This window comes from Bos indicus x Bos taurus, chromosome 5 (assembly GCF_003369695.1).
Source record: "Bos indicus x Bos taurus breed Angus x Brahman F1 hybrid chromosome 5, Bos_hybrid_MaternalHap_v2.0, whole genome shotgun sequence".
In the NCBI taxonomy this organism is placed as follows: domain Eukaryota; kingdom Metazoa; phylum Chordata; class Mammalia; order Artiodactyla; family Bovidae; genus Bos; species Bos indicus x Bos taurus.
In genome coordinates this window covers 119,910,871-119,935,018 of record NC_040080.1, presented here as the reverse complement: position 1 = coordinate 119,935,018, position 24,148 = coordinate 119,910,871, and the positions used below count along the sequence as shown (strand labels likewise).

At 38.8% G+C, this 24,148-nt stretch overlaps 1 long non-coding RNA gene across 4 annotated transcripts; it reads left to right on the top strand.

Moving 5' to 3' along the window:
• Window positions 1-323: 323 nt before the first annotated feature.
• On the top strand, window positions 324-20,997 carry LOC113893370. 4 transcript variants are annotated; one of them, XR_003511302.1, is made up of 8 exons: window positions 324-986; window positions 3,838-4,011; window positions 8,346-8,452; window positions 9,933-10,070; window positions 13,131-13,169; window positions 16,000-16,033; window positions 20,171-20,231; window positions 20,321-20,997. It is a non-coding gene; the product is annotated as an uncharacterized LOC113893370 (long non-coding RNA). The 4 variants fall into 4 exon arrangements; XR_003511303.1 differs by lacking the exon at window positions 324-986 and adding an exon at window positions 4,909-4,965 and having other exon boundaries at window positions 2,767-4,011; XR_003511301.1 differs by lacking the exon at window positions 324-986 and having other exon boundaries at window positions 2,767-4,011.
• The last annotated feature ends 3,151 nt before the right edge of the window (window positions 20,998-24,148 follow it).

Below are 24,148 nucleotides of genomic sequence, written 5' to 3'. Positions count from 1 at the left end.
AATTTCCTTCTTATACATGTAGCTGTTGAGTTTTCTCAGCACCACTTATTGAAGGGGCTGTCTTTTCTCCTTTGTATAGCCTTGCCTCCTTTATCTAGATTAATTGACTACAGGTACGTAGGTTTCTTTCTGGACTTTCTGTCTTATTCCTTTGATCATTCAATATATTTCTGTTTTTTGTGCTAGTACTGTGTTTTGATTAGTGAAGCTTGCAGAGTAGTCTGCAGTCAGGGTATCTGATTCTGTCAGCTCTTGTTTTTCTTTCTCAAGATTGCTTTGTCTATTTGGGGTCTTTTGTTTCCATACACACTGTACAATTTTTTGTTCTAGTTTTGTGAAAAATGCCATTGGTAATTTGATAGAAATTGCAGTGAATCTGTAGATTGCTTTGGATACTATAGTTATTTTGACAGTTACACAGTTATAATGTCACTTTCATTTCTGTATTTCAGTTTCCTCTCTTTCCTTCTTAGTTTAGGTAAGGGTTTATTGATATGGTTTGTTTCTTTCAGGAAATGAACTTACAGTTCTTGCATATGAGCACTGGGCTGGCACGCCAGGCCTCTGTGCGCATGGGCAATGTGTTTAGATGTGTTGCTTAGCAACGATCATTCTGGGATGAAAGACTCCAAACCATTGAGCTTCCCATCTGGGAGGTTGTGGAGGGACAACTCTGGCTTGCCTGTTGTGCTTGTGCTGGGTTTAGGGGACTGTGAAGAGCCGAAGTGTGTTTGGAGTCCATAGGCTCTGCGATGAAGAAGATTTTTGGCTTCAGGAGTAAGAAGGGTGTGTCACCCTTTGGCTCCTCCATCAACTCAGTGAGAGACAGTGGTCATGGAATCAACTTCCAGCCCGGGTACCGCACCCAAGACAAAGACCTCAGAAAGATCCACAAAGCTGCCATTATGGGCAATGTAGCCAAAGTGCAGCCTGTTCTGTTGTTTGGAAAAAATGGAATAAGGAATCATCAGGAATAAGATGAACAGGTAAGCGGGGTGGAGGGGCCTGGCAGAGATCCCGCCTGTGAGTTTCCCCTCCAAGGCTCCTGGATACCTTCCTGGGATCCAGCACCCTGCAGACTTTATAGGCAGCAAAAAGCCTTGCTGGTTTTGGACCCACTTATAATTCCCCTTATAGAGCTTTACTGAAAGTTTTGAAGTCATTTAACTGAATGTTAGTAATCACAGAAATAAAATGAAACATGAATAGCATCTGTTTTTCCTTTCTTCCTCCTACTTTTTATTTGCATGGATTAGCATGATGTACTCATGAGTAAAAGCTCTCAAGTTATATAAATCTTCTGAACCTTCTGGCTCTCGCATTTTTTCTCATGTGATTTATGAAAACACTTCTTCATGGATCGCCTATTGTGGATCATGGCAGTGGGCAGATTTCTGATGTTGTCAACATCTTATTTTTAATGTATATATTTTTATACCATAAGGTTATATGTTACATAAAACTGCATATTGAGCAAAATAATTCCCATGCCAAATCAAATTCTGGATTAAAAATTCTTCAGATACAATTCAATATCCATTTTATATCAGTGTATACTTAGGTATATGTGTTCTTTGCTGAAGGACCTTAGAAGCCAGCTTTGAAGTAGGAAGCTGGCTGTGTCCTTGAATAGGAAGACATTTTCTTAGGATGTATGGTCTTTCTATATTTAAACAAATCAACATTTCATGGTTTTAAATATTTTGGGTTACATATGCTGTCTTTAATTGTTGTGATGAAATTAAAAGTTTTGTATAGTAGAGGAAGATTTGTGCTTCTAGATATCAAAATGTGCTATAAGTGCTCACAAAGTGTTCATTTACTAACAACTGAAAATATAGATAAATGAATGGAACAGAATGCCCAAACACCCAAATGTATGTAAAACTTTAGATCTTGAAAATGATGACCTTTTCTGTTAGAAATGATAAACTGTGTGTAGATGGTGGAGAAATAACCTGGTAAAAGAGAAAAGTAACTCAATTTTTATCTCACCAAAAAGTTTCAGATAGAGTATGGATCAAACATTTCAAATATGCACAGTGAGAAAAGTACCAGAATAAAACTCAGATTCCTATTTATACATTTTTTATCTGCTGACAGAGACCTTCTGTTTTTTCTCTTTCTACTGTTTCTTAACCTTAATTTTTTTTAAATTGGAGAATAATTGCTTTACAATGTTGTGTTGTTTTCTGCTGTATAACATCATAAATCAGTTGTAAGTATACATATATCGCCTTCCTTGTGAGCCTCCCTAACACCCCAAAGACCTTTCTAAGAATGATTTCAAAAGTAAGAATTCTGGATTTTCCTGGATTTAGACACACACACACACAAAAAAAAAAAAAAGAAAAGAAAAGAAATCTGGATGTGGATTTAACATTTTAACAACATAAAAAAATTAAAACTCTCTGTAGATCAAGCTGTCTATAGGCAAGTCGGATTAGCAGACAGGGCTTGTCTTTTTGGCACTGATAGGAATGTGGCACAGAAAAAAAAATGATTTCTCACTTTCAATTTATTTTTAGAATTTTTTTTTTTTTTGAGGATTGCTATTTTCTGACAACTTTCAGCCTTTTCAGAAGGCAAGGGAGTCTAGGGAGTTCCTTTGTCATCCAGTGGTTAAGACTCACTGCTGTGGGCCCAAGGTTCAATACCTGGTGGGGGAACAAAAATCCTGCCAGCTACTGTGATGTATTGTACAACATGGGAAATATAGCAAATATTGTATAATAACTTTAAATAGAGTATGACCTGTAAAAATTGTGAATCACTATGTTGTGTACCTCTAATATATAATAATATGTAGTATGCATCATCTATATTTTAATTAAAAAGAAGCAACCATAGACAAAAAGACCTTATAGTAATTAGGTCAATGGGAAAAATGAGAAATGAGCAAAGAAAAATGCTACCAATTATAGTTGTACATACATTGTGAATTATAAATTTCATTCCAATGTCAGAGACATTAAAATGTCAGAAAATGAAGGTATTCGAATCATTGAAGCACAGTGTTGTCTCTAATCCTCAAAATGTATCTGCAAAGGAGGTATGATATCCTTTGACTTCATTGAGATGTTGTCCTTGTAAAATCGGAAGGCAATGGCACCCCACTCCAGTGCTCTTGCCTGGAGAGTCCCAGGGACGGAGGAGTCTGCTGGGCTGCCATCTATGGGGTCACACAGGGTCAGACACGACTGACGTGACTTAGCAGCAGCAGCAGCAATAAGTATGATTATATTACCTAACAGTTACTGAACTGTTACCTGTGCCAGGAATGGTTCTAAACTCTTTGCATGGATCTCATTTAAGCACCGCAGTGCTGTCCTGTGAGAGAACTACTTCTCTCTCTCCATTTTGCTGATGAGGAAATTGAGGCACAGAGAGGCTGAGTGACAGCTAAGTGACAGAGTGAAAGTGAAATTCAAACCCAAGTTGAGCTGAATCTCAAGGTCATGGTCATTCTATTCAAGTAAATTGTTCTTTCATTACTGTGTTAAGAAGAGCTAATGCTAATATATAATGTTCTTTCTCCAGAAGGAAATGAAATATTTGTTTTAGAGGGATAGGAATAGCATGCTATTGAATGTTTTCAACCACAGGAACAATTATTTGTTTTGAAACAGTAACACTACATTTTCTTGAAAACTCCTCTTGCTTGCGCTGATGAAGGTATGGGGTAGTGAACCGTGTCCATACGAGGTGGGTGTGATTTAACTACTGAGACTAAAAGTGAATTCATCTCATTTAGATATAGTAAACCGGTGAAGCTTGTGGACTGTTTACTTTGAATTCCTAGAATTTACATTCTGTTTCTTGGCACATCACTGACAGGTCATAGAATGCTAAGAAGAGGAGTGTGCGACTCTTCTGCTGGAGCATGGTGCTGACCCAAATGTCATGGACGTCTGTGGGAATACCGCTCTCCACTAAGCTGTCTTTTGCCAGAATATATCACTCACAGCAAAGCTGCTTTCCTACGACGCCAATATAAAAGCCAGGAACAAGGTATATCTCAACTAATTTTATTTACAAAATATTTGCAAAGCATTTTTTTTAAACTGCTGCTGCTGCTGCTGTTGCTAAGTCGCTTCAGTCCTATCTTGTTGCGACCCCATAGACGGCAGCCCACCAGGCTCCCCCATCCCTGGAATTCTCCAGGCAAGAACACTGGAGTGGGTTGCCACTTCCTTCTCCAATGCATGAAAGTGGAAAGTGAAAGTGAAGTCACTCAGTTGTGTCCGACTCTTTGCGACCCCATGGATGGCAGCCTACCAGACTCCTCCATCCATGGGATTTTCCAGGCAAGAGTAGAAGTGTTTTATTTCTAACTATGTAAATAGGTAAACTGAATAGTGTCCATCAAACCCTGTTACCATGGAAACAACTCCAAAGCCACTGCAGGGGGGAAAATGTTGAATCCCATAGAGAGGGCAAAGCTGTGTCTCCCACCCAGCCGTCTACCCCAGAAGGAAGATTTCCCATCAGAACGTGCCCAGGAGTGGGTGGTAGACTCAGAGCCTACAAATGATGAAGACCTGGGGGGAGTGAAGTGATGTGAGAAGTGGCTGCTTCCAGGAGCTCAAAGAATGGGTGCCCCTGGGGGTGGGTGGGAGGAGGAAGGACACCCAGTGCCCATGAGGGGGAGCCGGGTGAGTGCAAGTGGGCCTGGGAGGCAGCAGGCCTGGAGCTCTGAGCCCTCCAGGACCCTGGTTCTGAGATCCAGCCAAGAGGGTCAGGTCATGTTTGACTCCCAGCAAGGGCGTTCACTTGTGCTGGTGACCACTTGGTTTGTGATGTACATCTCGGGGTCTCCTGTGCTCAGCCCCAGGGAGCTGCTCAGTGAGGTTGCAGCTGTGCCTGTGGAGCTGATGATGATGAAGTCACCCCTCCTGCTTTCTCCAGGACACACGTGACGTCCTATAGCTGCAGCCCCACCAGGAACTCCCTCCACTCTAACAGGTGGGCTCAGTTTTCCTTCTTTGGAAGCTCCAGCCTTCCCTGAGTGAAAGTATTTTGAAGGAACCAAGTTGTCTAAGATTTCACTTTAAATCATGATATTTCTCAAGATTAGAGAGTAAAGCATTCCTTTATGCATTTATGGCTGGTATTCGTGAAATACTGCACTTGTTAAAGGCAAAACATTTTCCAAATATTTTCCCCCACTTAAGGTTTTTTTTTTTTTTGTAAGCAGTCTAAAATAACACAGTAAAGAAAAATTTGCCTCAGTAGACTTTGTCTTAAAATTCAAACATAATGAAAGCATTTTACAATGTATTAGAAATCTTGCTGCTGTTCACAAATTCCCATTTTATGAAAAAAAGTTTATATAAACAGTTTCTCTCTCATTGCCCAAGTCTTAAGAGGCTAAAAGGAAAGGAAAAGGAGCAAGCAAGTGAAAAGTGCAAGTCAAGCTGGAATTTTGGCAGTTGGGAAATGCCAAGAAGAGGATTTATTTATTTTAATATTTATTTATTTGGCTGAGCTGGGCTTCATTTCAGCATGTAGGATCTAGTTTCCTGACTAGGGGTCGAATCCAGGTCCTTTTTCCTGGGAGCACTGAGACCCAGTCACGGGACCACCACGGAAGTCCCGAGATTTTGGTTTATGCTTTTTATTCCTTTCAGTTCATATATTTCTAATATGCTTTTCAGTTTGCAGGGATAATAGTTGTTATTTTGAAAAGGCGTGTGAGTGAATTGTAAACTTACCTAGGTGCCAGTTTTAAGAAGACTCTGATCAAAACAGACTGACAGTGAATAGGTGGCTATTAAGTGGGAATTAAGAGGGAAGAACAAATAACTACCTGATATTATCCTATTCTGGCAGAACCATCCACTTAGATAAGAGTCTAGACTCTGCTCTCCCATCTAGAATGTCTTGATGGGAAGGAAGTAAGGGGTTTATAAATAATGAGATCAGGTTGCCTTTTGGGTTTACTAGTCCCTGTTCTACCACTGTTTACCCAGGAAAATTTTAAAAATTGCAGTTTTGATGACTCTTGCTTCTTACACTTTTCTTTTTTATTCAAACTTTCACGTAAGAGAAGGAATTGGCTGTGTGAGTAAGAGATGAGACTGGAGTGGTTACTGCACTAATTCTCAGCTATATTCTGCTGGTGAACCACAATTATTTGGGAAAACTTATTTTAAAAATGTATAACCCTAGGCTGTTCACTGTAGATTTTGACTGAGTAAATCAAGGAATGCTTGGACGTGTGTATTTAGAAATATTCCCTTGATATTCTGATCCAATCCTTGATGAACAACTATAGACTGAATACATGTAATTTCTAAATGTACCATTCACAAAAGAAAATAGTCTCCCTAAGTGTTGGAGTTTGATCAGTGCTAACTACATCCATCAGCTCCCTCCTTTCCAACAATATTAGCCTGACTTTTTCTCTGCCCCTGTGTTTGAGACATTAAAAGGAGTATCTTTGGCAATATCTATGGGCTTGAATGATAACTCCTTTTCCTTCCAACCACTCATCATTCAGTGACACTCTGAGAGTCTTTAGCGATTTGCTCATGGCGAAGTCACTTCGTCTGTAGAGTCTGACCCTTTAAGGATTTTGCACCTTCACTTATCATCCAGGTCATTAGGTCAACAGATGTTTGTTACCAACAGGGTTTTCCTGACTGCAGTAATAGTAACTCATGAGCATTTTTTGGTGTCAGCTTCAGGACGGACTCTTGCAGTGTGTCTGTTAGAATTGCTGATCCCTGGCATAAGCAGATGAGAGCTTTAAAACCCTTGAAATTAGTAACAGTACAGAGGGGAATTGTTTTAAGCATTTATTTTAAGCAGGCTTGGAAACTCATGATCCATTTTATTAACAATCTAGAAGAATCTAGAGATAGATTGTACTTTCAACAGGCAGTGGAAACATTCTTGACTGTGAATTATGAGTCATTTTAAAAGAATTTATGTTTAATTGAATTATGAGTCTTAATAGCTTTTTTATTACATATTGTGACCCACTATTTTTGTGAAACATATGATACTAAAGAAAGGAAAGGTTTCACATACAAATATTTGCTTTATACCCACCTGTTTGGAAAGAGCAAACATAAAACCCAAAGTGGGCCATAAACTAGACATGGACCTTGGATGTGTTTAGTTTACCTCCATACATTGAGTCAACATTTCAAATTTAGGAGGCTCATGCAGAAGTTCAGGCTTCTCCAAGGACCAAATCTGGACCCCCTTGAGCCCATCCTACTGTTTAGTCTGCATGCAGAGGCCACCCCTTTGGTGTGGGACATGTGTTTGAGGGGTTACCATTCTCACCTCGCTTTTTCACTTACTCAGGTCATCAGCTTTCCATCCATAAGCATTTGAGTTTCCAATTGTTGATTGATAGTTTATTTTGATAAATATTTGAAGGTTTTTAAAGACAGTCTAATTAATCTATAATTGATTTCATATTTTAAAAAATTTCTTAAGAATGGGATTTAATTTTTCAAATTAGAATTTTTAAGTTGGTTGTGGTGGTTTTGAACTGAATAACTCTCACAAACACACAAGATTATAAGAGACAGTGCAGGGAGAGCTGGTGGAAGAGCAACTCCCCAAGAAAATGTTGACCATGTATTTATTGGTAATTTTATATTGCAATCTTTAACTAAAACATTAAAGCAAGACAGACACCAAAACTCTAGGATTTTGGAAGCTTCCTTCTGGTGGTCTGGAGGTAATCACATGAGAGTCATCAAGAAGGGTCTTTGAAGATAAGGTGGGGAGGGTGCTCATTCTGCATGCAGTTAGCATCTAGCTAATGCTGACCTCTCAGCAAGAATGTCTAACTTAAGGAAGGGTGGTGGAAAGGAGCAAGCAAGGAAGAGAGAATGAGTAATATTACAGTCCAAGAGACATTTCTGAGAAAACAGTAAAACAGGGTTCCCAGAATTAACTTTTTGAAAAGAAAAAAAAGTTTATCTCTTTGCATGTTCATGTAGAGAATAATATTCCCACTGGAATGTCTGTAAACCTTTTGAGTTTACTCATGGTCATCTTTGGATAGGTTATGCATGCTACAGATAGTATTCTATATTTCTGCCTCAGCATTGTCCCTAAAATATGCAGCTGATACAGTAGCTAAATGATACCCGCACCCCCTGCATTGGGAGCTTGACACTTAGCCACTGGACCGCCAAGGAAGGCCCAGAGGAGGAGCATATTAAAGAGAAAGAAGATGCACAGGGCAATGAGGAGGGGGCTGTCTTTCATTTACTTTCTGACTTTTATTTTTAAGTTAAGAGAATCTATTGCACGATTTTAATTTCAGTTTAGAAATAGGTTAACTGTGTACATTAGAAATGGTTCTCCCTGTTTTACAGGATGACCTGACACCACTCTTACTTGCGATATGTGAAAGCAGAGGGCAAATGGTGGAGTTTTTAGTAAAGAAAGAAGCAAATATACATGCAGTTGATAAGATGAAAAGGTATTGTTGTTCTTTTACTTTTTAAAACCCTTAGTGCTGTTCTAGGATGGTAATATCAAGATTAAATGAATAAGAGGATTCATTTGTGATCTACTTAGGTAGAAAATCAATTTTTCTGACTGGAAATCATGAATAATATATAGCAGGAATGTATAGCAGGATTCATATTCCTTTATAATATTGACTGATGTCATATGCAACCTCTTTTTGTTTGGTTGGTTGATCTTGTAATAGCTGAGGTATTTCAAATTAGTTTTATTAGCTTTGTGAAATATGGATTCTGCTTTTGAGTTTACCTCATGACAGTATCGAGTTTCTTAATTCCTTTAAAAGAATTCTTTAACCTCTACTTTTTATGTATATATTTTTATAAGATGCATAGTAAAACTAAAAGACTTGATTTGGTCTTTTGGATAACTCTTTGTTTGAAGAATGCTGATGTTACTAGGTTACAAAAGATTCAGATACAACATAGCTACTAAATAACAACAGCCACAAAAAGGTGATTATTACTCATGGTCACCAGACACTTTAGGCTCATCAGTTTTTATCCTTTCTCATTTTAGTACATTTTGATATTTTCATTTTTAATGCAGGTAGAAGCAAGAAGGATAGCTTTGATCAGAGAAACAGTTCCTTTAACAAAGACAAGTCAGAGGTGAACGATACAGACGAAAATGATGGGCTTTAGATTCAGACTAGGTTCAATTCCTAGGTTTCCTACCGATTAGGGTTATCATCAGCAAATACGTTTCCTGATACAAAAGGCAAATAGTAATGCATCCTTCAAAGGTCCCTGTGTGTAAGAAAGATTTTATGTATAGTATTTCATTTTTAGCACCTAGCACATGCTTATCCACATCATTAACTGCCACCATGACTATTTTTATTCCCATTATTATCAATATTTTTTATTTAAACCTGCAAGTAGCCTTTCCTTAACCCAACCTCTAGCTGACTTTGAAGCCGAATATATCAGACTAAGGAGGAAATAGGGAATTTATCCCTTAAATAGTCATCTGCCTCAGATAAGTGACCTCAGCATCATTTCTTGTCCATCAAGGACTTTATTGTTATTTAAAAAAAAAAAAAAAAAAACATTTATTTATTTGGCTACATGGGGTCCTAGTTGTGGGAACTCTTAGTTGCAGCATATGGGATCAAGTTCCCTGACCAGGGATGGAACCTAGGCCCCTGCCTTGGGAGCCTGGAGTCTTATCCACTGGGCCACCAGGGAAGTCCCATCAGGGACTTTTGAAATAGTAAGTGCTGCTACCTGACATCCAAGTGGGACAGGAGGCTTCTTTTCTGTCCCTTCATTTTAGCCTTGGAGGTAATTTGCAAAGATGCACACTTGAGCCTGTAAATGGTCAGTTCTTCATGAAAGAGCAAGGCGTTCACTTGGTAAAGCATATCAAATTAACTGTTTAATAAGTCAACTCAACTTCCTGAGGCTGAAGTCATCTCTCTGTTGTTTTAGAACAGCCCTCATGCTTGCTGTCAAGTATGAATCAGCAAATGTCATCAGACTTCTTCTTCAACAAGGTGCTGACATCTTTTCTCAAGATGTTTTTGGATGGACTGCAGAAGAATATGCTGTTATTAGTGGTTTTAATATGTAAGTGTTCACATTAAAATGCCAGTTGTCACTAAACTGCAGCCAAAAATAATTTTAACTGTTACTTGCTACATGACCAATGAGAGTTCCAGTTTGATGCAAGCAGTTTGGAGAATGGTGGTGAGATGTTCCCCCTCAAGAGCTGAAAGCCAATTAGTTACTCTTGGCTGTGGCTTGGGGTGCTTTATCTCAGGACATGTAGACCTTGATCCTTAGAAAGCTTGACATTAGCTATTTCATTTCAAGTGTGACCTCTTGGTATGGTGTATGAACAGTGTCACAGTTGTGATATTTCTAACTAGTTCTTTGGGTCTTGAAATATTTATTTCAGCAGCAAATCCTGTTTTCCCTTGAGGGCTTGCCTCTCTATACACTTCTGCTTGAATTTTCCAAGAACCCGGAGGATTCCCTAAGATCAATGAAACAGTCCTCTTCCATAAGTCATTTGGAGGGGAGAAAATAGTTCCTTCTCATCATTCTGTTCCTTGCATTGATTCTACTGATGTAGCACTGCTGCTACAGCTGGTCTTGACAGGGTCTGCTTGGCAGCTGGATCTGGAGTCTGGATAGGGCTCTATAAAGACCTTTAATAAAATCATTTTAAAAGGAAAACAAAACAAAACAAAACTCATCCTGCAGTGGGCTCTTGATTAACCTTTGCTCCCAGGCCGCCCCTCTGGGTCCCGATTCCCCAGCCTTTAAGGTGATGCACATGTTGACTTCAGAGTGAGAGCTCCTTTGTTCTCATATGTATGCTGTCGCTCAATCACTGCTGCAAACAAAGCTCCAGCACCCAGTTTGGGCAGCTGGGCGGCCTAGCTTCACCTCTCACTCAGAGACCTTATGTGGAGCCCAAGTGGAAGCCTAGATCTTCACGATGAGGTGCCCTTGAGGCTCTTATTTATCTTTTCTCCTAGCCGATGTCAGTGGGGACCATTTTTGGCTGTCAGAGAGGGTCAAGTGCTCCTGCAGGGATTGAGCAGACTTCCCTTTCTCCTTTGTATCTAGACTTGAAACTCAAGGTGGCTTTCTGTCCTATGGGGGCACCTTTTCTTAGGTCACAGGTTCCCTGTCATCCTTCCCAGAGTAGTGGGTGCCAGCTTGCCTGAGATTCCCTAATTATGCTTGGCCCCTCATGGGATCTGTTTCCTGTAATAATGAACATCTTCCAATGGATTTCTGTCTGCCTCCACCTTAAATGCTTTCAGAATCTGCCCCATAAGGAACCCATTCAGCAGAAATCCCTAAATCTCAAGTAAGATAGTTGGAATTCAGAGAGGTAAGCCCTGTCTAGAACTTGCCAGTACCCACTGTAAGAGTAGAGATATGTCTTCCAAGTGAATTGGAGAGGAACATGGAGATTAAACATCATTGTCAGAAAGATCTGCTGGTTCAGAGTTTGAGTAGGTAGATAAGGAAGAATAGTGGTCCAGGCCAGGTCTTGATTGTGATTAGTTTTCTGCTCTTGGTGTAATTAGTTGCAATAATGGGGGATCATTATGTTCTCTAATGTAGTGAATTCGTATGTTATAAATAAATTTAGGTACACATTATCTAAAAGCTGAGATTCCCTAAATTACAAACCACAAAGAATAGCTAATTGCCAGAATTAATAACAGTTTCATGCAACACTTGAATGTTAAACATATGAAAACTCACACATTGGGATTTACTTTGAATTCCAAAGTAGTTACAGCAACAAAGTTGAAGATGAAATTATTCCACTCTTTGTTTCTGCAAGCATTTTGTGTGTATATTATCTCATTACATTCTATTAATCCTCTTTTGAAATAAGATAGTAATAGCCCAGTTGTGTAGAGGAAGGAGTTTGAACTGAAGAGAAACAACTCCTCCAGGAACAAAGAGCAGTTGGTTATAGAGGTAGGATTTGCAAGCTCAAGAGATTTTTTGTATGCCAAGCTAAATCTAGTTAATTATTCGAGCTGTACTGCCCTGAGTTCATGCCTACTTCATCTTCCTTTTTTTCTCCTTTCAGTTCAGTTCAGTTGCTCAGTCGAGTTCGACTCTTTGGGACCCCATGCACCACAGGACGCCAAGCCTCCCTGTCTGTCACCAGCTCCCAGACTTTACCCAAAATCATGTCCATTGAGTAGGTGATGTCATCCAACCATCTCATCCTCTGTTGTCCCTCTCTCCTCCTGCCTTCAGTCTTTCCCAACATCAGGGTCTTTTCAAGTGAGTCTGCTCTTCACATCAGGTGGCCAAAATATTGGAGTTTCAGCTTCAACATCCGTCCTTCCAATGAACACCCAGGACTGATTTCCTTTAGGATGGACTGGTTGGATCTCCTTGCAGTCCAAGGGACACTCAAGAGTCTTTTCCAAGACTACAGTTCAGAAGCATCAATTCTTCTGTGCTCAGCTTTCTTTATAGTCCAACTCTCACATCCATACATGACTACTGGAAAAACCATAACCTTAACTAGATGGACCTATGTTGAGAAAGTAATGTCTCTGCTTTTTAATATGTAAGTTGGTCTAACTTTCTTTTCAAGGAGTAAGCATCTTTTAATTTCTTGGCTGCACTCACCATCTGCAGTGATTTTGGAGCCCAAAAAACAAAGTCAGTCACTGTTTCCCCATCTATTTGCCATGAAGTGATGGGACCGGATGCCATGATCTTAGTTTTCTGAATGTTGAGCTTTAAGCCAACTATTTCACTCTCTTCTTTCACTTTCATCAAGAGGCTTTTTAGTTCTTCTTCATTTTCTTCCATAAGTGTGGTGTCATCTGCATATCTAGGTTATTGATATTTCTCGTGGCAATCTTGATTCCAGCTTGTGCTTCATCCAGCCTAGCTGCATATAAGTTAAATAAGCAGGGTGAAAATATACCTTTACTTTCTCCTTTACTACATGCTAAATAAAAGTTTATAGAACTTAGAAACTTGAAATGTATATGACAATTGAAGTTTTGATATTATCTCTGAATTGTCTGAAATGATCTAAGAATTTGGTAGTTGTTTTTCATATCAGTGTTAAAATATTATTTATCTCATTTTTCATACATTGCTTTCGCCAACTGATTTCTGAATATAAAGAAAAGAGATCTAAAACTTCTCCTGAAAAGAACAACCCAGGTACGTCTTCTGATACCGAATTACTCTCAGTGATTCTACTGTAGATAAAGTAGGAATGAGGACGTTTCAATAATGAAGAACTATGAAAAAAGTAGTGTAAATTTCATGTGTATTTTATTTTTTAATTTATTTATACTCTAGTATTCAGAATTCTTTAAGAAGTTAATTGTAGTGATTTGACATCAAAGACAGTATTGTCTGAAAAGAAATCCATCTGTTTAATATGGCCTGGAGAAGGAAATGGCAACCCACTCCAGTGTTCTTGCCTGGAGAATCCCAGGGACAGGGGAGCCTGGTGGGCTGCTGTCTTTGGGGTTGCACAGAGTTGGACATGACTAAAGCAACTTAGCAGCAGCAGCAGCAGCAGCAAAGTCCTATATTAGATCTTTGTGTAAATCAGAAAAAAATTTAAGTGAGTATGACGTATATTTCATCTATAGTCATAGTACAGCAGATTGGACGTCTTATGAAAGTGAACTTTCATTTTTAGAAATGGTTTGCATTTAGTGAACGATGGCTCAGACAGTAAAGCGTCTGTCTACAATGCAGGAGACCCAGGTTCGATCCCTGGCTCGGGAATATGCCCTGGAGAAGGAAATGGCAATCCACTCTAGTACTATTGACTGGAAAATCCCATGGACAGAGGAGCCTGGTAGGCTACAGTCCATGGGGTCGCAAAGAGTCAGACACGACTGAGAGACTTCACTTTCACTTTGTAGTAATTAGTCTCACTAAAATAGTTACCATCATTAAAACTGGGAACCTGAATAATCCCTTCCTGGTAGGATAAGAAATGATAAACAATAACTGCAAAGCTGAGGCAGTGTGCAGCATTGTAGTGAGAGATTATTTCTGAACGATACCTACCAATTGTACAGAAGGCAGAAGAGCAATGCCTGGTTGAGAACCAGTTATTTTGCCTATTGTACCAAGCAGGTCTAGATTACCAACTTCATTCCTTACAGATCCAGAGAGAGTGAGATATGTTGACTTCCTTAGGATCAGATATTTTCTTTTGTGTGTGGGACAATTGTCATGAGAGTATAGTTTTGTAAGAATAAGATGTTCTCTTGCCGTCAGTTAAAAGATTATCATAATAGATATTCAAATAGAACAACTAGGGATTCTACAAGTTCTAATAAAAGCACAAAAATACTTTGCATTAAGAAAAACAGCATTAGGTCCACTGGATGTGGCATCTAGCACATTGTACAGGGTATCCAAGGATACCTTTAACAGAATAGACCTCTATCTAATCAAAGGGGGCTTCCCAGGTGGCTCAGTAGTAAAGAATCTACCCCTCAATGTAGGAGATACGGCTTGATCCCTGTGTTGGGAAGATCCCCTGGAGAAGAAAATGGCAACCCACTCCCATACTCTTGCCTGGGAAATCCCATGGACAGAAGGGCCTGGTGAGCTGTAGTCCATGGGATCACAAGAGTCAGACACGATTTGGTGACTGAACCACAAAAACATCTATCAAAGAACTGTAGGTTGGTTTATTACACTAGTCAGATGAGATATAGAAATCACAGTGTCTTGGTCTTCAATACGCTCAGAATAGAGTTTTTCTCTGGTTAATTTCTGTATTTTTCTAAAGAAAATTTTCAAAGAAAACATGCTTATTTATTTGTTCATTTGTTCATTAAACAGATAACTTTCAAGTGTCTTTTATGTACTAAGCATTGTTCTGATGTCACAGGGTGAAAACATTTAAAAATCACTGCCCCTGCTCTCCTTGCTCAAGCTTGCAGTGCTCCTTTCCCCGTGGAGTCACTGCATGTGAGTCATCCCTCCAGCATCAGATCATGACATCCCCTGGGAAATGTTGTCCAACAGCACCAAAGTCCATGGTTCCCTCCATCCTTCCCTCCCTCCCCTTGTTCATCAGCTTAGGATGTGATGATGTATGCCTTCCAAGCTGAAAAAGCATGATTTCTATAAACATTTGCCATATAATGGGAAGGACTGATATAATGATATCCCTCACTAGTACTCAGTACTCTTTGGACCATCCTTATCTGTGTGGTCCAGATACTCTTGAGCAATTGAAGGAGATAATCTAAAGAGATTCTTTTTAAACACACACACACACAGAAACTTAACTTTTTAAAAAAGTTTTTTAAAAAGTTCAGCTTCTGTGTACCCTACTTCATGCTCACCACTACAAATCTAGTCCCCTTCTCATCACTGAGTTGAGCCCCTTTACCCGTTTGCCCTTCCCCACCTGCCTTTCAAGTGATTGTCCTTTCTAAACCTGGAATCACTACATCTTTCATACTTCTCTTGCCTTTGGAAAGAGGGCCAGGAACAGAAGACTTTTGTTTCTGGTATTTTACCTTGCTCTGAGGTTCAGTGCCTTTGACCAAGCTTCCCTGTGATAGGGCGTTTTCATTGTGAACTGAAGAGCCAGAGAAGTGGTCAGTCCCAGCAAGACACCTATAGTCTCTGTTCAGTGCTCCAGGCAATAGAAATCCAGAAATACTGTGCTGTTTATGCGTGCTATTGTCAGCTTACAGCACTTATTGTATTAATGGTATAGTATCATTTTCTGTCAGTCTACCGGGGTTTGGTTAGGATTATAGTCATTGTAAACAGCAGTTCTTTTCTTTGTTGTTTTGTTTTGCATTTGATGACTATAAAGTGGAGGAGTGGTTCTTAGGTATTAGTGGCCTACGAGTATAGTACAACCACTGTTCCCTTCCTCTAGTGTGGCCTCCAGGTGTGGTTTGAAAGGAATACTTTTAAACAAAGTCTCAGTGTTGAGGTTTTAATAGTCTATATTTTTCTTCTGTGGATTTAAAATTTATCTTGCTTTTTTCTTTAATAGTGGATGAGAGTTCTGAAGAGGACTCTTCAAGGAGGTAGGATTTTATGGATGTTTTAAATTATATGTTTAACTAAGGGAACACGGAGAAGAGAAACTAATGGTTGTTGGGTGTTCTACTCTGGGTTAGACACTGCATTATGTGCTTAACATTTGTGACCTCATAGAGTCATCACAGCAGCTTTGTAAAGTAGCTGTGTCCTAATTTTACTTAATTAGGCAGCTGTGATTTAAGGAGGTTAATGAATTGACCCTGGTTAAAATGAGCTGACCTGTGATTTGACAATTGGCCTTCCTGGCTCCCATGTCCACTCCCATGGCCCTCAGCAGAGACCATGAGATGTACCCATGTAGCATGTAAGTTAAAGATATAAATTAGTTCTTTGACGTGCACATTTTAAGTTTTGACAATGTGGGGAAACTCCCTGTACTCCCTGAGGGTAAAGGAGAGAAGTGGTGCCGTCTCAGTAAGTGGTATCCCTGCTGACAGACCAAGACTCCCATTTTGGACGGACTCAGATTCGTCTCTGAACCTTGAACAGACAGTGAAGAAGGAAAAGCCTATTCTTCCACTTTGTTTTAAGTCATCAGGTTTATTCCAGTTTGGGCAAACAAGAATTATTTGATCAATCCATCAACTGGATTTTCAGTTCAGTTCAGCAATTAGAACTTTTAGTGAAAAATTATTTTTAGCCTCTGCCGATACCTTGGCTGTCACTCTCTGTTATGGAAACTATGAATGAGTGTTAACTAGATATTTCATAGGTTGGGAGAGATGGATGCGGAAATAGGTAACAAAAAACTTTTTTGGAGACTTCCCTAGGGGTGCAGTGGTTAAGATGGTTCGTAAGACATCTTCCAATGTAGGCAGTGAGGGTTTGATACTCGGTCAGAGAAGCTAAGATCTCACATGACCCAGGGTCAGACAGCCAAAACATAAAATAGAAGCACCATTGGAACTAATTCAGTAAACACTTTAAAAGTGGTCCACATCAAGAAATCTTAAAAAAAAAAATTTAGAAAAATAAAGCTGTTTTAAAACAGGCCAAATTGTATTCATGTCAAGAAAGTTCATTTAATATATAGACAAACTTTCACTTTTTTTTTCTTTTGTTCAAGGTCATGAGCTCACTCATTTTTATTGTATGTTTTTGGTTTAAATATTTCTCAACAAACCTGGCATTGATTTAGGGCCTACATAAAATGATGAAATCTTAGATTTTAAAACAAGGTAAAGTGTTCTCTTGTGAAATTAGTTTTCCTGCTCTGAAATTAGGTTCATGTAGTATTTACTCTTATGATTAGACAGTGATAGTGACAAATAGATTCAAGGGATTAGATCCGATAAACAGAGTGCCTGAAGAACTATGGATGGAGATTCATGACATTGTACAAGAGGCAGTTATCAAGATCATACCCAAGAAGAAAAGCAAAAAGGCAAAATGGTTGTCTGAGGAGGCCTTCCAAATACCTGAGGAAAGAAGAGAAGCAAAAGGCAAAGGAGAAATGGAAAGATATGCCCATTTGAATGGAGAGTTCCAAAGAATAGCAGAGAGATAAGAAAGCTTTTCTCAGTGATGAATGCAAAGAAACAGAGGAAAAACTAGAATGGGAAAGGCAGGAGATCTCTTGAAGAAAATTAGAGATACCATGGGAACATTTCATGAAGACGGACACCATAAAGGACAAAATGGTATCGACCTAAGAAAAGCAGAAGATATTAAGATGAGGTTGCAAGAACACACAGAACTCTACAAAAAAAAGATCTTTATGATCCAGATAACCAGGATGGTGTGATCACTCACCTAGAGCCAAACATCCTGGAATGCGAAGTCAAATAGGCCTTAAGAAGCATCACTATGACCAAAGCTAGTGGAGGTGATGGAATTTCAGTTCAGCTATTTCAAATCCTCAAAGATGATGCTGTGAAAGTGCTGCACTCAATATGCCAGCAAATCTGGAAAACTCATCAGTGGCCACAGGACTGGAAAAGGTCAGTTTTCCTTCCAATCCCAAAGAAAGGCAATGTCAAAGAATGTTCAAACTACCACATAATGGCACACATCTCACATGCTAGCAAAGTAATGCTCAAAATTTTCCAAGCCAGGCTTCAAGAGTACGTGAACCATGAACTTCATATGTTCAAGCTGGATTTAGAAAAGGCATAGGAACCAGAGATGGGAGTACCAGACCATCTGAACTGCCTCTGGAGAAGTCTGTATACAGGACAAGAAGCAACAGTTAGAACTGGATATGGAACAATAGACTGGGTCCAACTCAGGAAAGGAGTACATCAAGGATATAAATTTTCACCCTGCTTATTTTACTTACATGCAGAGTACATCATACGAAATGCTAGGCTGAATGAAGCACAAGCTGGAATCAAGATAGCTAGAAGAAATGTCAATAACCTCACATACACAGGTGACACCACCATGATGGCAGAAATTGAAGAAGCACTAAAGAACCTCTTGATGAAAGTGAAAGAGGAGAGTGAAAAAGTTGACTTACAACAAAACATTCAGAAAACTAAGATCATGGCATCTGGTCCCATCACTTCATGGCAAATAGATGGGGAAACAATGGAAACAGTGACAGACTTCTTTTGGGGGGCTCAAAATCACTGCAGATGGTGACTGCAGCCATGAAATTAAAAGACGCTTGCTCCTTGGATGAAAAGCTATGCTCAACCTAGAGAGCAGATTCAAAAGCAGGGATAATACTTTGCCATCAAAGTTCTGTCTAGTCTAAGCTATGGTTTTTATAGTAGTCATGTATGGATGTGAGAGTTGGACTATAAAGCAGGCTGAGCGCCGAATAATTGCTGCTTTTGAACTGTGGTATTGAAGACTCTTCAGAGTCCCTTGGACTGCAAGGAGATCCAATTAGTCCATTCTAAAGGAAATCAGTCCTGAATATTCATTGAAAGGATTGGTGCTGAAGCTGAAACTCCAATAGTTTGGTCATCTGATGCGAAGACCTGACTCATTGGAAAATACCGGTTCTAGGAAAGTTTGAAGGCTGGAGGAGAAGGGAACGACAGAGGATGAGATGGTTGGATGGCATCCCCCACTCAATGGACAAGAGTTTGTAAAACCTCTGGGAGTTGGTGATGAACAGGGAAGCCTGGTGTGCTGCAGTCCATGGGATCGCAGAGAGTTGCACACAACTGAGCAACTGAACTGAGCTGAACTGATGTTGATATTTTCATAAAATTTGATGAGCAGTGTAGATGCATAAAAATATATCAATAAAATCATATGAAACGGAGGTTTTGCTCATAGTATATCCTTAAGAATACTGATATGTAACTGATCTATTGTATATAAAGTCTAAATATATGTGTTTCTCCACATACTTTATTATACTTGTTTTTTTTTCCATAAAGTTTGTTCTTAACTAGGAATGTCTCACTTTTTCCTTTCTTCTTCCTCCTCTACTTTTTTATTTTTTATTTTTAATATTTACTGTTAACCTAATTTTTCCTTGCAGAACACATTTCTTCAGTGTCTGTTCTTTCAGTCCATCTCTCTGTCTCTACTGTGAACATGTTTGCTTATGGCTTTCTATTTAGAGTGTGGCATTCTTTCATGATCATTGCCCTATGGGTTTAACCTTGTTTTTTCCCTGTTTCATGGAAGCAGCTGAATTTTTTTGCCTGTTTCATTGGTCTCTAGTTGTTTGACAAACAGAATAGAAGTAGCTTATCGTGTTTGCAGTTCTAGCCCATATAAATAAAGTTCTGTTAAAACCTAAACTTTCATATTTCCCTTCACAAGTGATAATCCATGTACATATTAATCATGGAAGCAAATTTCAAAATATAGCAATTAATTTAAATGTCTTAGTTTTTCAATAGTGCTCTAAACTACCGGGGATAACTTATTACTCTAGAACATTTTGGTAGAGAAAGTAATCTAGTGGGTGTCCTAGTATTTGTATAGCAGTCAATTAGGGGTAAGGAGAGGAACATCTGGGGCTTCTGATGTGATCTGTCATAGTCCTTTCCCCATGAGAAGGTCAGTCAGGGACAGAACTGGGATTTGAATCCACATCTGAATGACTCCAGAGCCTGTGCTCTTTGTGTTAGATCATAGAGGAATGGGGGATGTTATAATTCTTTTATTCAGGTTGATACTTGTTATATTCTTCAAGCTCTTATTTTCTTCTCCAGCATGTCCTGAAATCAAAGTTAACAAAGCTAATGAAGGCTTCTCAGCAATCCAAGAAAAACAGTAAGTTATTTGAAGATTGTCCTCCTGGTGTTATTCCTTGATTTGAAATGACACATGTTCTCATGTACTCTCTCCTGTTTTCACTGTAGTAGAAGCAAAATGTGGCATTTTGAGACCAGAGAGTACAACGTTCTCTCAGGACAATAATTCTGATAGTAACGTTGAAGATGTGGTTGAAACATTTCCCAAACCATCACCCTGGTTTGAGGGCATCTGTCATCCTGCCTTCCCATTGCCTGAGCCTGTTTCAAAACTTCTCAAGTCTGTAGCAGGCCTTGGTCGTACAAAGGTAAGTTGTTCTGTTTGTAACTCTTCTTTTCCTGTATTTGTTCACATAGCAGTCCCCTGATCCTTATGGTGACAAAAAGGATCCCACCACAGAAATAGAAGCCCTCAAAGTCACGAGATGAAATGGTGTGATAATAAGAGCCATACATGTGCATGATTCAGATTTATAAATATTGGTATACTAAGTATGCCATTATGAATTACAAAGAATGCCAAAAGAATTACAAAGCACTGAGGAAAAACAACTAAATAAATATGAAGATGGGGAGGAGGATGAAGGGGAAGAATTCCTTTAAGAAAGACAAGATGAATATAAGATGGAATGAGGGTGAAGATGAGACAGATACTATACAAACACAACAGAAAGAGTGGGATCAGTCAGACCAGGAACTCTATATTATAAATATGTGAGAAATTATTTCAAATTCAACTTAAGAAGAGAAAGTGAGGTTGTAAAAAAAACAATGCTCATACTCTTTTGAATGACATATAGCTGATTTTTTGAAGAACTAAAAAAAAAATGTGTTCCTTATTATTATTTTTTTTTTTTTGGTGGTTGTTTTTGAGGTTGGTGGTGGTTCTTGTTTTTTCGTTGAATTGAAGTGTAGTCAGTTTAAAATACTGTGTAAGTTTCAGGTGTACAGCAATGTGATTTGTTTATACTTGTGTTTGTGTATGTGTGTGTGTATATATATATATAATATAGTTGTTATATTTAATTGTAGTTATATATATATTATATATATTACTAATATAATAATATATTATTATGTATTATTAATATATATATAACTATATATATATTATAGTTCCCTCTGGAAGTTCATTTAAATTTGAAGTGATTTCTCTTTTTTAAAAAATTCTTACTTTGAAATTAATGAAGCAATGTCTTCTGTTTAACCTAGCAAAACTTTCGTTTAGATATAATTCAAGATGAGCCCTGTTTTAGGCCTTCGGAGATGTATTATGAATTAAGAATTTCTGGCCCTTCTGTTTCTTGTGGTTTCTAACTTCAGTTCAGTTCAGTCGCTCAGTCGTGTCCAACACTAAATACTTAATGTACTTGTTTAATTTATCTTACTGTTTGCTATAATCTTGGTGGGTGTTTTAGGTGTTTCTGAAAATAAAGAGGAAATACATAAGCATTTTATCAATTATTCTTACTAAAATTATAATTTTTAATTTTATAAATGAGATTCTTAATCTCTCTTCATTAAATAAGAAAATTTTCAGCTGCAACAGTCTGAAAGAAGAAATGTAGAATTATACTTTTTTCCTCTGGAGAGATTCTGATTTCTTTTTTTCTGAATGTCAGCAAATAATGGGTAATTGATGCTTTTGAACTGTGGTGTTGGAGAAGACTCTTGAGAGTCCCTTGGACTGCAAGGAGATCCAACCAGTCCATTCTGAAGGAGATCAGCCCTGGGATTTCTTTGAAAGGAATGATGCAAAAGTTGAAACTCCAGTACTTTGGCCACTTCATGCGAAGAGTTGACTCATTGGAAAAGACTCTGATGCTGGGAGGGATTGGGGGCAGGAGGAGAAGGGGATGACAGAGGATGAGATGGCTGGATGGCATCAGTGACTCGATGGACGTGAGTCTGGGTGAACTCAGGGAGTTGGTGATGGACTGGGAGGCCTGGCGTGCTGGGATTCTTGGGGTAGCAAAGAGTCAGACACGACTGAGTGACTGAACTGAACTGAACTGAATATACATTAAATGAATGAAATCACGATTTATGCTTTTTTCTTATATAGACTGCTGCTGCTTCTGCTGCTATGTCGCTTCAGTCGTGTCCGACTCTGTGCGACCCTATAGACGGCAGCTCACCAGGCTCCCCTGTCCCTGGTATTCTCCAGGCAAGAATACTGGAGTGGGTTGCCATTTATATAGACTACTTGTTATTATTAAATCATAAGGAAAGAAAAATTACCATCAGAGTTTACAAAATTATCTGTGGAAGATATTATTTTCTTTTAAAAATATCTCTAGCAACATGTACATTCCACGTTATTTTTATTTATTTATTTTTTATTTTAATTGGAGGCTAGTTACTTTACAATATTGTAGTGGTTTTGCCATACACGGACATGAATCAGCCATGGATGTACATGTGTTCCCCATCCTGAACTCCCCTCCCACTTCCCTCCCCATCCCATCCCTCTGGGTCATCCCAGTGCACCAGCCCTGAGCACCCTGTCTCATGCATCGAACCTGGACTGGCAATCTGTTTCACATATGATAATATACATGTTTCAATGATATTCTCTCAAGTCATCCCACCCTTGCCTTCCCCCATAGAGTCCAAAAGACTGTTCTTTACATCTGTGTCTCCTTTGCTGTCTCGCATATAGGGTTATTGTTACCATCTTTCTAAATTCCATATATATGTGTTAGTATACTATATTGGTGGTTTTCTTTCTGGCTTACTTTACTCCGTATAATAGTCTCCAGTTTCATCCACCTCATTAGAACTGATTTAAACATATTCTTTTTAATGGCTGTGTAATATTCCATTGTGTATATGTACCACAGCTTTCTTAACCATTCATCTGCTGATGGACACCTAGGTTACTTCCATGTCCTGGCTATTATAAACTGTGCTGCAATGAACATTGGGGTACATGTGTCTCTTTCACTTCTGGTTTCCTCAGTGTGTATGCCCAGCAGTGGGATTGCTGGGTCGTATGGCAGTTCTATTTCCAGTTTTTTAAAGGAATCTCCACACTGTTCTCCATAGTGGCTGTACTAGTTTTCATTCCCACCAACAATGTAAGAGGGTTCCCTTTTCTCCACACTCTCTCCAGCATTTATTGTTTGTAGACTCTTGGATAGCAGCCATTCTGACTGGCATGAGATGGTACCTCATGGTGGTTTTGATTTGCATTTTCCTGATAATGAGTGATGTTGAGGATCTTTTCATGTGTTTGTTAGCCATCTGTATGTCGTCTTTGGAGAAATGTCTGTCTAGTTCTTTGGCCAATATTTTGATTGGGTCGTTTATTTTTCTGGAATGAGGAGCAGGAGCTGCTTGTATATTTTTGAGATTAATTCTTTGTCAGTTGCTTCATTTGCTATTATTTTCTCCCATTCTGAAGGCTCTCTCTTCACCATCCTTATAGTTTCTTTCGTTGTGCAAAAGCCTTTAAGTTTAATTAGATCCCATTTGTTTATTTTTGCTTTTATTTCCATTACTCTGGGAGGTGGGTCATAGAGGACCCTGCTGTGATGTATGTCGGAGAGTGTTTTACCTATGTTTTCCTCTAGGAGTTTTATAGTTTCTGGTCTTATGTTTAGATCTTTAATCTATTTTGAGTTTATTTTTGTGTATGGTATTAGAAAGTATTCGTGTTTCATTCTTTTACAAGTGGTTGACCGGTTTTCCCAGCACCACTTGATAAAGAGACTGTCTTTTGTCCATTGTATATTCTTGCCTCCTTTGTCATCAATAAGGTGTCCATAGGTGCATGGATTTATCTCTGGGCTTTCTATTTTGTTCCATTAATCTATATTCCTGTCTTTGTGCCAGTACCATACTGTCTTGATGACTGTAGCTTTGTAGTATAGCCTGAAGTCAGGCAGGTTGATTCCTCCAGTTCCATTCTTCTTTCACAAGATTTCCTTGGCT